This window comes from Thermobia domestica, chromosome 6 (genome assembly GCF_964235325.1).
Source record: "Thermobia domestica chromosome 6, izTheDome1.hap1.1, whole genome shotgun sequence".
NCBI lineage: Eukaryota > Metazoa > Arthropoda > Insecta > Zygentoma > Lepismatidae > Thermobia > Thermobia domestica.
The window spans coordinates 9064775-9081419 of NC_137459.1; the positions used below are offsets into that span (position 1 = coordinate 9064775).

Sequence of the window (16645 nt, forward strand, 5' to 3'; positions counted from 1 at the left end):
GTATTATCACGTGACCTCTCATCGCTGCGAAGGTTTTCGATATTTTCACTAGTTATATTCAGGTTTCTGACAGGAATTGGATTGGGTGGATTACGATTACTTCCGCTAGGGTTCGGGAATTGATTCTCGAAGTTCTGAACTAAAATTATCAGATGATTGAAGTTTACGCATTGAGCAGACAACAGTATCTGTTGTAATTTATATGGCAATAAAATGCGTACGGAAGCGATTATTCTGGATTCGGGCTGAAACGGATTGACAAGTTTAAGTTCATTATAGGCATTAATCGTAAAATCTGTAAGAGATTTATCGACCCGAGGTGAATAGTGTCGGGTTCGCACCATCGCATCACGGTTAGCTAACAAGAAATCATTTTCGTAATTAGCCAACAGGGCCCGTTTAAATTCTTCGTAGGATTTGACATGATCGCGAATAGCTTTAAACCACAAGGAGCAAGGGGGAAGTAACAGATGTGGTAACAACTTCATAAATTTAGATTGATCCACACCCATAATTTCACACTCTGCTTCAAACTTCTCTAAGAACGAGCTTGCGGTTTCGTCACACTTACCGCTGAATTTAGTCATGGCCTTAATTTCACTGACCTTAACGTTTATTTTACTATGATTATGATTTTGTTGGCGTTGATAATGGTCTGGAACCCTTTCGCTCTCATGTATCTGCCTTCTTCTTTTGCGATCTGGACTTTGGAATCGCCTACTGTGATCTTCCACAACTAAACCATCATCAACAGAACTCTTAGAAGAAAATATCCCGTCAGTTTCTATTAATGGATTTCTCGGGCGGTGATGCAATGCTTCCTGTTGATGATGCAATATTTCCTGTTGATTGGGAGTACCCAAAGCCTCCTTATACATAAGATCATTGTAGCCACATTCCCTCTCTTGTAACGATCTGATTCCCTCTTGTAAGTTGGATATCAGTATGCTATGTGAATTAACCTGGGCAGTAATATTCACTATCTGATTTTTTTGTTGGGCTGTCGTCGATTCCACCGCTTCAACGGCTTTCTTTATCGACTCTGTTTCTAGAGCTAGTTGATCCTGTCTATCTTGCCATTTGTTACTAAATTGTTGAAACCTAGTATCAAGTTCTCGCGTCATATCATTTGTAATTTTGACGGTAACTTCATTAGCTAATACTTGCAAATTTTCTTTCAAACTGTATTGCAAGCGATCAAAATTTTCTTGCACACCTTGTACTTTATCTGCAAGAGATTTATGCTGCACTAGTATCTGTTCTAACTTATCATCGTACAATTTTTGTTGTTGATCAAATTTCTGTTCTAGCTTTTCATCTTGTTGATCAAATTTCTGTTCTAGTTTTTCATCAAGTAGTCGACTAAACATATCAATAAGGTTAGAATAGGAATGTTCAGACACAGCTGTTGCATTTCCAGATATGGTTTCGTTTGAAACACTGGGTACTTCTTCAATCTCAGAATCCTGCATATTAACAATTCTTTGTATTCTCTTCCCGCTTCTTAAAATAGTGAAACTCATAAAAAGGTATATGTACTTATGCACATAAACTCAGTTCTTACTATTCTTCGGAACTAAATAGTATGGTCCCGTGTCTTCGGCACCAGATAAAACGATATCACTTCGTTTTAGCCCTGATTCGCTTTACGTATCTTTTAAGTTATTACGTTATTATAGTAAACATATCAACTACTAATTTACTGACCATAAACATGAATTGCATCCAAAAATCTTCGATTTATTCCTCTGTAGTATACGTACATAAAATGTCAGCAGCAATCATAGCAAATAATGATCTTGATAATACCAACATGTCCTACCCATCATAAAACAATAATCTTACTCATGACAACGAGTCAATAACAACGTTCTTTCTTTTAATTATATCTAAGTTATCTGTTTAATTATTGCGCCTCTGATCAATGTTGATAAAATGGGTACAGATTAATTATAGTATCGCTGTAAATGGTTGTTGCTACGGTGCGGTGCGAAACTAAAATGAATTTAGAAACGGCGTAGTGGAAATGTAGTATTAGAAGGTCAGTATATATTTATATTCGGTATCTCTCATGTTCATTACTTTTTCCTCTTGTTTCTGGAGATACTTGTTTTAGTAATACTAAACGTTACAAATATATTGTAAATACAACAAAAGTTGTAAAAAAAAGAGGATATAATGAATCTTATCGTAGTATTTTTGTCCTTTCTTTCTGCTTTCAGGCTAAAGGATTCGTGCGTAAGTGTTTACACAGTTTCTCGTATAGCTATGTTTATGTTTGTATGTTATGTCTGATGTGATCAAGTGGGAATGTTGCAGGAAGTGGAGCTTGAAGTACAAAGATTTAATACATATTTGTAAGTTAATTATTGTGTTGCGAAATATCACTTTATATGCATAGTATGTAAATGTTATGACAACATTACAAATTTTGTAGGGTGTATGTGTAGATGTCGTGTGGCTACTTCCGGAATTTGATGCTTTTATGTACGAGGTTGCGACAGGTGAATAACTGTCATACAAAGCAAGTAAGAATAGTTCGGATGTAGTAAGGTGTGTGTTTACGTTTTTAACACCTTCAGCAATAAAATTAATTGATTTTTTCTTTACGTGCATGGGTTACAATCCTGTTTCAGCGTAAACATATATGGCTGGCCAGTCCTATGTAAAAAATCGGTGCAAGTTATGAACGGTACTTTTATACGCTTCCTAACAAAATACATAAAAAACTATATGTACGCTTGAGAGTAGAAGTAAAATTGGACATTCTTGTATGGGCAATTCTGTTTTCACAAGGCATGAGCTAAGTTATAAAGACCGTAATATAGTGAATCACATGAAAAATAAGAAAGAGTATACGTACAAATACTGAATCTGAGTCTTAGCGTTATTAATCTGACGTTTGTGATATCGGTGCACAGCACATTCTAGGAAACATATCATAAGCAATGTAATAAACATTCTACTACTTGAATGATCTTTTCGGATCTTAGCCCTAATTGATTTTTAACATTTAATACTTATAGTTTATGGCAGGCACGGTTTAGTGTTCCGTTTACAAGTGATTTGAATACGTCAAGAATCGCAGTAATTAGAATGGTGAATCGGAATAAGCTAATTCAATAGGCAAGTACCGGCAAAAGTACAAAGTACGCATATTCTCCAGAAGAACACATTCAGTTTTGGAACAGAACTGTGGCTGATATTTAGTATCCCCACCGGTTGTACTTAAGGAGCCGTACTTCCCATTTAGGGAAGGACGAGAAACGCCATACTTTCAGGAATTATTCATTGACTATCTAGGATGTTAAAAAGTAGGTAATAGACTGAGTTCTTGCCCTTGTACTTAGGGTGTTTAGGTAGTGCAACAGTAAGATGTATCCTCGTGCACGGGAGATGAGAAGTAGCTGTTCTTAACTATTACCTCTCCCCCAATCCTGCACATATAAGATTTACAGTGTGTTACTTACTTTACAAAATTTAGCTGAGCTAAGTACAGCTAGCGAAGGGAGTCTCCAGGGCCCTTGTACTTCTACCTTTATCACATTTTAGACATAAACAAGGTACTCGATTCTGGAACCATGAAACGATTGATTGATTTTGAGTTTTACGTCCCGTTCAGCAGCGAGGCTATATGAGACGTGGACCTACTGATTAACGTGGAATCCGAACCATATGAGCTCCCGCCGGGAATCCAACCCGGGTCTCCCGCGCCAAAGGCGCGTACGCTAACCGCTTAGCCACGAAGGAGCTCGAACCATGAAACGAGTTGGAGGAGATGCTGAATGCCATCCCAGAACTGTTTAAATGAAAAAGCAAATTAATTAAAGGAATTTATTCCGAAGTTGGTCGTCCATCTGCTTTTGGTCAAAAAGCGTAATGACAGCTAGGAAAACTTTAAAGATCATGAATTTTTAGAACCGCTTTAAAAGGTTATAATACAGTAGGATAGGGTAGAGTAGAGTGAGGTAAGGTCGGGTCGGGTTAGCTTAAGGAAGAGTGCACTTTATGCAAAGCATTCATAGGGACCAATACTTAAACGAGCCCTGCCGGGCTTCTAACCCCGTTCTCGCTCAGCTATGTTTTGTGCAGTAAGTAACAGTGAAGATCTTATATTTGCAAGATTGGGAGAGAAACTGAAAGATACCCAAAGTCACTTTTTCTGCACACAGTGCACATCAAGGGAGGTGTAAACCCATTTTGCTAAAATTAATAGGGTATAATTTCTCGTCTCTGCGTAAGAATACCAAATGCAGCATGTACACGATACAAATGCTCATTGCTTTTTCACAATCCAATCATGAGGCAGTATTGCGCGAAGTAGTTTCCTCCGCTTGCCAAATAGTTCCATGTTTAGAACCGCTTATATAAAAATAAATAAACACAACTTCCATTCTCCTTGCATATTATCAGGCACACAAACGAGGGAATTATCCATTTCTTCGGGAAGGTTCTAGAACACACGTCCCCCCATAGAGGTTAATAGCTATGTTGGTTCTTTTATGTACCAAATATTTAATTCACATAGTATTTCCGAGCGTGCGTCAGAGAGTGAAGGCGGGTTAGAGCACCGCAGGGCACGTTGTTTTTTGTCTTTATTACAGCTAAGTGGGAAGGGAGACTTGTGTTCTAGAACCTTGCCCATTTCTTCCAGTCAAATTTTCAAAATTTTGCTAGAAACGGACGATTAACTTTGGAACTTAATCCGAATTAAGTCTAATCTGACTGCAACTTCAAGGCTGAAAGGAAGTGTTCTAAAAGACAGTCTGTTCTCTACATGATATGCCTGTAGTGTAGTCTGTCCTGGTAACAGTGGTACAGTTTCACGAGATGTGTGGATTATAGAGATAGTAATTTCACAGTTAAAATGAGCGAGTGCACATGGAAGAGAAGTAGATAAATTGTTAACTTTGACTGGCGTTGAATTTTTGTACAATGTAAGAAAGCTGCATTTACCTTTAGAGTATAAAGGTTGTGCATATAAAAACATTTCTATTATTCTACCAATTTTCATTTTTCTTAATATGTGTGAGTACTCACATTAGCTTTGTTGGGCAGGTCCCCCTCTCCATTGAGGTGTAATAAAGATACAAAAACAATGTGCCCTATAGGTCTTCAAACTGGGCTTCACTCGCTATCGCTCGCTTGGCAATACTGTGTGAGTTAAATATTGAGCTGTGTTACTGAAAGAAACTAACCTCTATGAGGAACCTGCGTTCTAGAACTTTCTCGCTTTTCTGCGAAGTTTCTTATCTCGAAATTAGCCCAAATTCATCGTATTTCGCTCATGTATATACAAAAACCCTGTAAAATGCGAAAATACACAGAGAACAACGATGGATGTGCATGCAAGAAGCACGCTATCCGCACAGGACTGTTGCACAATACACAGTAACAAAACTACTCGGGAGTCTGCCGGAACGTTTAAATTGTTCAAAGAAAGAAGTGTTAATTTTCCAGATACAAGGAGTCTGCACAAAGAAAATATATGCAATTTTTGTTTGTAGTGACCACGAAACACTAGATGGTGCGTGTTTTTCGCATGAATGATTGTTTTTGCGCATACCCAGCGTCGCGTCATGCCAGCTTCCTATGGACGCACGGCCGTCAGAGAGCTTCACCCTATTCTGAGCCAGATTAGATTGATTCCTTGCTTGTAGTGTGGCCACCAAGCACAGGTTGAGTTTCTTTTTTCATGAATAGTCGTTTTTATGGCATATCAATTTTCATGCATATTATCAATCTGTACAAAATTATTTACTTCCTTTCTTACTTTCAGAGTATTGACAAAGTTTCGCTGTTGATATAGTTGTGAATTCATGTTTTGGCGTCGCCATATAGGTTATGTAGTGTTTTTCATTAACAAATTTAATGTTGCGATTGATTGTTAAATGATGATATAGGATCGTTTTGTAAATCTTTGCAGTCTTTTGAGCAATCAGTAAATTAAATGTTTAATAGCTATGGCCTATCATTTTTCAGCGGTTAACACGGATTAGAAGCAAATGCACTGATTAACGAATTGATATGATTGGAACTGGAACTACTTAATGGTAAAAAAAAAAAATAATAATAATAATAATAATAATAATAATAAAAAACTATGAAACGGACGAGTGCAATATTGTTTACCATGAATTAGTAGCACGCAAAGAGGGGACATAAAAGTTGATATCTCCAAGTCGTGAATATTTTTTACTGATATTCCTTTATTCCTGAAGAATTTAGTAGAATCGATGTGAAAATAATTACATAACTTTATCATATATTTTCACTGTTCTGCCTTTGTTATTATTTACAATTACCTTATGGAGTAGCTGCATATATATAATTAGAATGTAAAGTAGAATGTACCGAAAAGAAGCAATAGAGTATTTTAGGGGATTGAAAGATCACCATTTGTTTAGTTTCTCGAGGTTTACTGAAGAAAAATATTCAGAAAGTTTAGTTCAGGAATAATATATTTTCATCTGTCTCAGTTTGGTGCCAGCAAACCCAATCACTTGGCATAACAGCCCGCTTTGTGGGCCTGAGCCGCTCCACGCCATCTGTTAGCGACTGATGGAACTACGTCCTGCCTGGCAGTGAACGCGTGGTCAGTGCGCCGCGTTGGGAGCTTTGTAGACCTAGTGACCATCACGTCTTTTATTCACGTGGCTCCCCGGTTTTACCTCACGACGCTGGGTGGAAGTCGAAAATTGGGAAGCACCGGCCGGGAATCGAACCCGGGACCACTCGGATATGAGTCCAACGCTTTAGCCACTAGAGTACGGCCCTGTTTTTTTTCTTAGTCACATATTGAACACAATATTAAGAACAAATCTAGTGAGCACAGGCTGGTTCTTATGAGAGTCACCACTTTCGTCAGTTTACTCATTGTTCCGTAATTCATGCGTTGAAACGCATATTAGGAAGTAAACAGTGCTGCATTTCCTTCTCATATATCATAAACAGAAGAAACGATTTTTTTCCTATGTGGATACCGCACGCGGCTTTGGCACGGAAGGCTCGAGTACGGTAGTTTGGATCCCCTCGTTAAGCTGTGGACCCACGTTTCATATAGCCGCACTGCTAAATGAGCTGCTAAAGTCAAAATCAGTGGGTTCAATCGATCATTGGAAAATGTTCATATAATTATGCGTATTTAGATGTTGTCTAATCCCTAAATATGCCGTGATGTAACGTTGACATGTTTTTTTAAAGCTGCTTTGAAATGAAGAAGGTACAGTCAGAAACAATATTAAGCATAAGCAAATTGGAACTATAAGAAATTTTGTTTCTGACTGTACATTGATGTCAACATAATTTTACTGATGTATGAAAATATACCATGTTTGTATTTCATAGTGTGTCCGTGAGTTTTTTCGTGCACTTCTGTTTCCTCCCACTTTTTGATTCGACTAGTTCTTCCATCGTCATTCACTTGCTTTAATCGTCGTTTCCATTGCCCGAAAGGACATGTTCATAAGACGTTAATCTGAAAGATTTTTTTTTTCTATTTCGTAGACCCCCTATTCTATCCATTAAATATAATTAGCTTAAAGATTAAATAAGTTAATCGCATGACCGTATCGTACATGCATTATTTCTTCTAGTCTTGCTGTGAAGAGCACTGAAAGTCATCACGACCGTTAGATTGACAAATGTTTTCTTTTCTTTTCCTGAGCCACTATCCCAATTATCCAAATCAATTTCTATTACTTTATAAATCGTCATCAGCTTGTGTTCTATGAACTGACACTTGTAATGTGTTAGGGTAATCCCGTTGTAATAAGCTTCGCCTTATGTCATTTGAAATGAAATGAAATATTTGAGTTTTACGTCCTATGGTTATGCCGATTAAGCTAAAGGAGACGATGATAATGAGAAATGAATGAATTGGTGGAATGAAGAAAGTGGGAGGAAACGGCAGAACCCCGAGGAAACATACACACACACACACATGGTGTTCGTCCACCACAAAGCTCACTTGGCGCGAGCTGAGATCGAACCTAGACCCCCCATGCCCCAGAGGTGAACATTACCACTTAGCCACCGGGCCCCCCTATCTCATTTGTAGTTGAGTGTATTTACCATGGGTCACCTCACAAAAATATTTCGGTTTAATGTCCTACGAATGTCATTTAGGCTAAGAGAGATGGATGACTAAGGCAAGTGAATGATGATGGAAGAATTAGTGGAATGAGAAAGTGGGAGTACCGTGAGAAAGCCCACGGATATCATCTTGTTTACCACAAAATTACTTGTGCGGGGATCGAATCAGGGACCGCACACATCAAACGTAAGCATTGTGCAACCGAGTCATTGCCCCCGTGTCACCTCAGAGTTGAGAATAGTAACTTACTGAGTTTTTTTTTGACGAACTAAATGAGCGAGTAAGATAAATCTAAAGCCTCGGAATAATCTAAAGCCTCGATGGGGACGTCCCCATGAGACATCACAGCCGTCATGATTTTCAGGTTTGTCTTAAGCTGTGTTCCTGTATAACTGCATCTTATTACTAATTTTTCACCTTCAATCCAACATCTTCAGTGTTACCTTGTATTTCCTGATGAATGTTTTATAATTTCAGTGTTCCCTCCGAGTTTCTTTAGTAACTTCTTGAATTCGGTGAACTCAGCAGATTGTAAGGATCTCCTTTCCTGTGGAACTGTAAACATATATTTATCGAAAGCTTCTGCTATACGAAATATAATGTTGTTTTAATATTTTGGGAGAGTGTTATAAATCTACATGGATAGTTCCATATGATGGAAGATCCTTACAATATGTCCAATTTAGAATTTTAAGAAGTTACTACCGAAAATAGCAGAGGACAGAGGAGTTAATATTTTAAATAATAAATAAATTACCTGGTTCTATTATAATGTATAGCACATACAGCTCTATTAATTCAATTTATGCTTCTTTTTGGAATCAAACAGTTTAGGTTGTTGTTATCACGTAAATTTATTTGGCTAATGCATGAATCTTTGGTTAGATCCTGGTGGGAGAGCACCGGATAATAACAACTTACTTCCATTTAATCTCTTTTAGCTAAGGGCATAAGCATGGGGCATTAAAGTTTAAAAAAAAAAAAATGTTTACAACATTTCATTTATGTAAGATACGGTATAATTCGTTAATCTGTTCGTTTGCTCTGCTCTTGTGTAGGTCCTCCAAATGATTGGTTCATTTATGATATTTGATAGTAAAGTTCATTGGGTCTCGTGTGGCAACATATAAATCAATAATCATAAGTAAACATCTTAGCTTCAGGTTCTTCAGGTTACTTGTTAATTATTTTTGTGTGAGTATTCTGTCAGGGACAAGTTACCAAAACAATTTTTCATATGAACTAAGTATCTGCGTAGATATAAGAGGAGATGATTTATTTGTAAAATACAATATTCAAATCTCTCTCTTTTTTTTTTTTTTTTTTTTTTTTAATGCTGTCAACAAATAGCTTAACTGCAGAATTTCTGCTTGCATGTTGATATTTTAAAATATGAATATGATAAATACATGGATGGATATGACGAATTCCAATTTTTAGGTAGGATACATTCCTTAATTTGTATTTCTAATTAACAAAGAATTAGTGTGTTTTTGTCCTCGTTGGATCGTAATAATTGTGTTATCGTCTAGGTAATTAGAATGATATTTGGAACATTAGCTTTCAGTATTAAAATTATGATTGGTTTACTTTTCTTTTCTTGTAAACTATTCCAAAAATGCATCTATATTCTGGAGGATATGTATATTTTGTAAAGAAAGAACGTTCATGTCCCTAGTAAAAAGTGCCCAAACTTGGATAATTGTGTATTTGCTCATTTTATACCGACTTGAAGATGGTATGTCGAATGAAGGTATCTTTAAGTATATCCGTCTATAGGATCAAGAAAAAAATGACTTTGAAAGTTGCTATCTTTAAACTACTGCTTATGCAATGGTAAAAGTGCTTACGTTTCGATACATTTCCACTTGCACTTTTTATACTGTATTGAGGGAAAATATCGCCTGGCCAATCTCCAATGCTTTCAGCACTTAAACTGCTAAGCCAGGAGAGTTTTTTTTTTTTTTTCTCTCAGCGCAGAACCTGTTGCTCTAAAGTTTGATACCCAAACTTGAATAGTTTTTCTATCCGGACAAATTTGTTTTTTTTTCTATCCGGACAAACTTGAATGTTTTTTTTTCTATCCGGACAAACTTGATTAGTTTTCTATCCGGACAAACTTGAATAGTTTTTCTATCCGGAATACAATCATGTCGACCCGCATAGAAGAACATGCCGCGATCTGCGATGTGATCGCAGAAAAATTGCCAGAAGAAAAGAATACCCAACAGAAAAGTATAAAAATATGTCTGCTATGTGTAGATGTCTTAAATGCACGGACGACTCCCATAAATATAGTTTGAACTGATTTTTACGTCGCGTAAAGCCTAATTTTAACTTTTCCAAGAAGTAACGTTTTTATTGAGCAAGCAGAGAAAGACTTTCTATCTTCTTCAAACTACTTTGAGTTTGTGAGTATATTCCCATTTCATTTTTTGATACATATAGATCAGGATAGGTTATTTTTTGAATACAAGCTTTAAATTAAATGCATGCAGGACTTGGTAACCAGCTCAAGAAATGAAGGAAAGTGTTTTTGAATTGAAGACTCTTCTTAAAGTTGCAGTAACTGATTTCCCAGACAAATACTCTGTTGCAGTAAAGCTAATGATGTATTGAGTATACCACTGTCTGAGGCTATATGTGAAAGCTGGGGTCATGGAGAAAAGGCCAGCAGCAAAGGATGGACTTACTGATGACATTGGAACAACAGACCAGCTTACATACATTATCTTATATGGATCCCCATCAATATATGTTAAAAAAAATCTTAAAGCTGCCCTCATTACAAAATACCGTATCGTATCATAAATATCTTAAATCTGCTTCTTTTAGCAAAATCCTTTCAAATATATATATATATATATATATATATATATATATATATATATATATATATATATATATAAACTTTACATGTTGTAACTCGAACTAGGGATACCGCCGAAAACTGTTTACCATGCTTCATGTAACGCTGTAATAAAAACGATAGTATCACCTTGATTTTTTTGTTTTGGAATTCCTGCAGAAAATTTGTGACTTACAAAAAGGCCATCGCAGAAAGACAAAGAAAATTCTGCCATTGGGATGTCGGCCAAGTCCGAGCCGAATGCGAACCCGCTGAGTAGTAATAACAGAACCACCATTACGAATATACTCCTCAACAAACGCACGACGCTCATCGCGCCACGTATACCGCTATCAATCTATGTCTGCTCCGCCTCCGTATCCCCGCCACAACTCACATAGCGCCCTCTCTAAATATTGGAGATCTGTTAGTCGGTCCCTGTAAATAAAAAAAGATCGCTAATTTGGTGTCACTTTTCTCGTGTCCCCATCGCCGGATATGTTTTAAAGTAGTTTCTTTGGATTCAGTATAAAAGCGCAATTTAAGATTTATTCAAGTGTGGGCACTTCTTACTTGTGGTATGAGCATTAGTTCTTTATCAGTCAGTAGTGACTTATCTAGTGGATAGTCTTGTTCCGATTCACTGCTCCGACTACTGTGATTTGTTTACGTGATTCTTCACATACTGAAATCACTTGTGATCAGAGCAGTAAACGGGAACAGGGAATCGTGTGTGTCATATCTGGAAATACAAAGTAAGATCGTTGTATCTTCACTATTACGTCTTTTCTTCGAACCGACAGTGTATATTCCCTGTACATTGTAACTTAAAGGTTACGTTGTCGTAATAAACAAGCAATACATAACAAAATACTACATTATGATAAGAACACTCATGATCCACGTTGCCATTAACTAGTTTGTATTTCCAGTTCCTAACCTCCTAGCAGTTGTACAACACCAATATTATTTCCGATTTATTTATTTTTTTCATCTCAAAACGGGACTCTGCAAAGTAAATTTTCTATACGGAGTTGCTTCAAGATTTCTATTGACTGGGTTAACTTTGAACTAGGCCGTATAGTCGCCAGCAAGGTGAGGCAAGGGGTAAAATTACCCTGCCCTGGATTTTCGATTTAGGATAACTTGTAAGGACTGTTGTGCAGATAGAAGTTTGTTTTTAATTACTTGCAAGCACGAACCCAAATTTTAATCTGGCGGGGCTTCAGTTTTTCAATATACACACGTCATGTTTACTTACTGACAAAACGTTACCATTGTATTTAATAGATTCGTATTTTTACCTATATTTTGTTAATAAATGTGTCTGTGTGTTGGTCTTTTCCTGTCCCTTTCCCCCTCCCCGTTGGAAAAATCCTGCAAATCTTCTTTTCCTCCGTGCCATTTAAGTTTTTTGCCTACTAACTTTGGAACGAGTGGACCAATGTAAATACAGTAACAATACCGGTAAGTGAACTTGTATGCTCGCTGGTGCCTGTACAATGAGACTAACTTAAGTGTCTAATTGCATGTGCATGTTGAGAACAAACAGGCGAACACTAGTCGTGTGTACATTTGTGAATAAAATTTATTTATCCATACTTTTTCGATCTTTACGAGATCCAGAAATCTCCATTGATCAACGTGGAAACAACTGTCTGAATTGAAAATCAGAGGAGCAAAGTAATTCATTTTTATCTCTGATCTCTTTAGTAGACTATTGTCTCGTTTCTTAACATAAACGATATACAAGTGAGTGTTTTTATATATCGTATCTACGCGTGTGTAACGAGTACTTTTTTCTTTATTTCTTAAATATTAGCTTAAAATACATGGTCTGTGTTATACATGAAGTATTTTTAACATCTGCGTGAAATCACATCTGTTTGCATTAAGCGACTGAGTATAAACACGGATATTAAAAGGTGAGAACGCTACACAGTAACAGGTGACTCATTGTGTTGTGCTATTCGCTCTACGATCAAGAAAGTAATTTCTTGAATTTAATTATGTTGCTCGCGTTATACATGCGTAAATAGCGTAATCATTTGTCAATTTACAAAATAATTGAAAATTTATTATTTAACACTTTTAGGTAAAGACGAATTTTCTTACGTTAAAGTAAAGACCTGTCTCAGAGACCAGTTCTGGGTATTTTAGGTTTGTTTGCTACAGTTGTAGGTTTTACTCTGTATAAACCCCAAGATAGGCATAACAACAACGTTTTATAAACAGAAGGAAGTTTTATTCCGTTTATAAGTTTAAATACATAAAACTTATAAATTATTTGTCTCATAAACCTACGCAAATTAAAAAAAAAAAATCATTAAAATGTTTCTAAAGTAAAAATATATGCTTTAGTCTTCAAGATACTTATGTTTATTAGCTATAGGATATACTCACATGTCCTAGCTCTCTTTTGCATCTGTATCCTCTTTAAACGCACAATCAATGCACACTTTTCGGCAGCACTCGAGACATATTGGTTTGCAGCGCCTTATGCACTTGTATGCAGTCTTTCTTTCCTTCACATAAGAATATTTGCTGCACGTTTTTCTTTTTGACAGTTTATCATCAGGAACTCCAGGGTGCACACTTTCTTCTTGTTCTTCACGAAGTGCTTTCATGATAAATCCTTGATGTCACGTGAAAGTTGTGGGATTTTCAGACATGATCGCATGTGAGGTATTATCAGATCCAAAGCCAAACTCTTCAAACACTCGAACCTGTTCACACAGAGATGAGTCCTTATAGCTTGAAAACAAAAAGGAATTCACGCTGCTCACATTCAACAATCGTTTAAAAAGGGCTAAAGGCCACCTCCTTGTTCTTCTGTTTGAGCTATAAATGGCACATTTCATATCGAGCAAATCGACGCCACATTTCGTCTCGTTATAAAAGCAAATGATTTCAGGTTTGCCGTTGTCTGAATTTAACTCTGCAGCCTGATGCTGCGATGATATCAACACAACAGCCGTGTTTTTCTTCTTGGCAAAAGATACAAGATTCGTCTGATCATTGAAGGCATGAATAGAAAAATCTACAAGCCTTTTACTGTCTGGAAGAAATTCTCTTGGAATCACCAACTTGTCCTTTTTCATTGTGTCTACGTAAGTCAGCCCTCTCTTGTTTAGCTCATCTACAGTCTCTATTGAGCTGAAGTAATTATCAGCGGTAATGTTCCTATTTGTGTGTTCAATGGGTCTGCACAGTCGAATTACGGATTGTGTCGGTTTTATGAGAATGTTCTGCTCCTGTTCTGTAACCCCAACACCAGCACCAGTATAAATGTAGGCATTGTACAAATAGAACGTCTTAGCATCAGACAGACACATGATCTTTACTCCATAGTTTTCAGTTTTTTTTGGCAGGTACGCTTTAAAACCACATCTACCCCGAAATGAAACCAGCATCTCATCAACCGTTAAGTACTCTGACAAGGTGTATGCTTCCTGAGAGTTGGGAATAAACATGGTAAATAACTCGCGTATTGCAGCAGCCTTATCTGTACCTTTGCGTTCCAACCTAGTATCAGCATCATCAAAACGTAAACAGGCAGTCAAAACCTTATAGTGTGTGAGAGATAAAGTTGAGGGGAAAAAAAATTGTCAGTTTGTTACATCTTTTGAAAACAAAGACTCCATTTTTTCATTACTTGTTTTGAAAATGCTTGGCAAAAGAAACAAACCAATATAGGCATTTATTTCTGTAGCATCTGTGTCTCTGTAGTTAGACAACTCTGTTTCTTACTTTTGCTAGTTTTTGGTTTGTAAAGGCAACGATTAGCTCAATCATATCTTTATCAAACAATAAATTCCAAACATCAATTGGTTTGGGATTTGCTCCCAGTGCTCTTGCAGAAGCAGCAAGACCAGGTATACCTCCCTTTACAATATTTCGAGCTGGAGTTTTGACTGCTCTGGGAGGCTCTTTAGTTGTCCGCATATACGCTCGTAAGGCGGACCATATTCTTTTTTTCGTAATCTACCAAACAAAAACTCTGGTAACTCTTGTTGATTTATAGGTTCATATTCTTTTAGTTCATCTTCAAGCAACACTTCGTCACCACTTCTGTCTTCATTGTCACTAGTAGATCCTTTTTTCATTAGGCAAAACGTAATCTGGGTCGACATCTGAGTCATCTTCTTCAACAATGTCGTCATTGTCGGATACCTCACTGTTTGAAAATCCAAATCTTGAATACGCTGAATATAATCTGCTTCACTTGTGCTTATAACAGCAAATCTTCCTTTTCCACGGTTTTCACCTTCTGATCTCTGTCCAGACCTTCTACACGGACCTCTAGAGGTTGGTGGTTCATCCATTGTTTATAGTCTCTCAATCACTTATTAAAAAAAAAAAAAAAAAAAAAAAGAAAGTTTTCAAAAATAAAAAAACGTTACAGTAAAGACCGGTATGACTGATCAGTATCACCAAAACATAAAGACCGATCAGTGAGACCAGGAGACTTTAAAATATCCACTCGACGCAAACAAACCACAAAAGCGAACTGACAGAGAACATGTTTCGAATATTGGGCGCTAGGGGGCAGGAAGGTACTGTGGGTTTCAGCTCTCTCGCGCGCTTCAGTGTTACCAACCCTAATACTGAAAGTAGAGGTGCTGTTCTCAGAGACCGGTCTTAACGTTAAAGTGTTAAGTCGTCTTGTTATGGTCGTTATTTTGAAATATTAAGTACGTTAATTTTTGTATTTTCGCAGTTATATATGCAGACTCTGTGGTAGCGGATTAGAATTCAATAATGGTGACTGTCCATTTCACCTAGAAGGAAAGATATGTAATGTCTGAGCGGTAAGTGAATATTATGCAAATTGTAGTAACTATTGAAAAGCTATTAGCAATGTCTAATTAGTAAACGTTACGCCACCAGAACATAAAACTCATGAGTGTGTCTAGTTCGATATTCAAACATATCTTTTGTCACAAACTAGTATACTGTATTAACTAATTGCAGTAAAAGTAATCTTGAATTTAGTCAAAGTTCAGAAATTCCTTATAAGGAAGAACTCACTTTGTCCATGCTTTAAAACCGCTGTCCTGAAACATTTACCAAATGTGACTTAGCAGCGTGTTTTTCCCCTGTACCCTTCATTTAGTTTCTCAAACGTTATTACTTGGATTTTCAAATCTTTCGTAAACAAAAATAATATTGAACGTTAGGAATTGTAGAGGCATTTAAATGTCTGTTGTATTTCATTCTTTAGTTCTTGTTTTACCGTGATTAATTGAGGACAAAAAAGTGGACTTATCCACCGTTGAATATTAAACTTTTTTTTTTTTCGCAAATTGGGAACTTGATAGTGATAGCACATTTGTTGTGTCTTGAATTGAATCATTCTTGGTTGATCATAGTGACCAATTTTATACAATAATTTCTGTTGTAGATTGAATGAAGACCATGTTGTAAGTGTTTCCCAGTGCCAAGATCGCTGAAAGTAACAGCATATACAAAACCATTGTTGTTAGTAATAGAAGGGATGAGTTTTGCTGTACAGTACTCCGTAAAGTTAAAAATAACTGAATACTTAAGTCAATTTTAACAGTCTTCTGGTACAGATGGAACGTGTATTTTCTTTGAGGTCAATGATTTTAAATAAGTTATTAACTGGAATTTATGTTCATCTTGAGAATTCCACTCTATTCACAGCTTAGTTATAAACCATCAGAGCACAAGATGCGTGT

The 16645-nt window shown here is 36.6% G+C and overlaps 1 protein-coding gene across 4 annotated transcripts in view; it reads left to right on the forward strand.

Moving 5' to 3' along the window:
- The first annotated feature begins 2021 nt into the window (after window positions 1–2021).
- Window positions 2022–16645, forward strand: part of LOC145687839 (uncharacterized) — a 43815-nt gene continuing 29191 nt past the window's right edge. Inside the window, exons 1-2 of one of the 4 annotated variants that reach the window (XM_081761298.1) lie at window positions 2022–2041; window positions 15664–15754. The gene's annotated coding sequence lies outside the window, so the exon portion shown is untranslated. The other 3 variants (XM_081761296.1, XM_081761295.1, XM_081761297.1) reach the window with 3 other exon arrangements.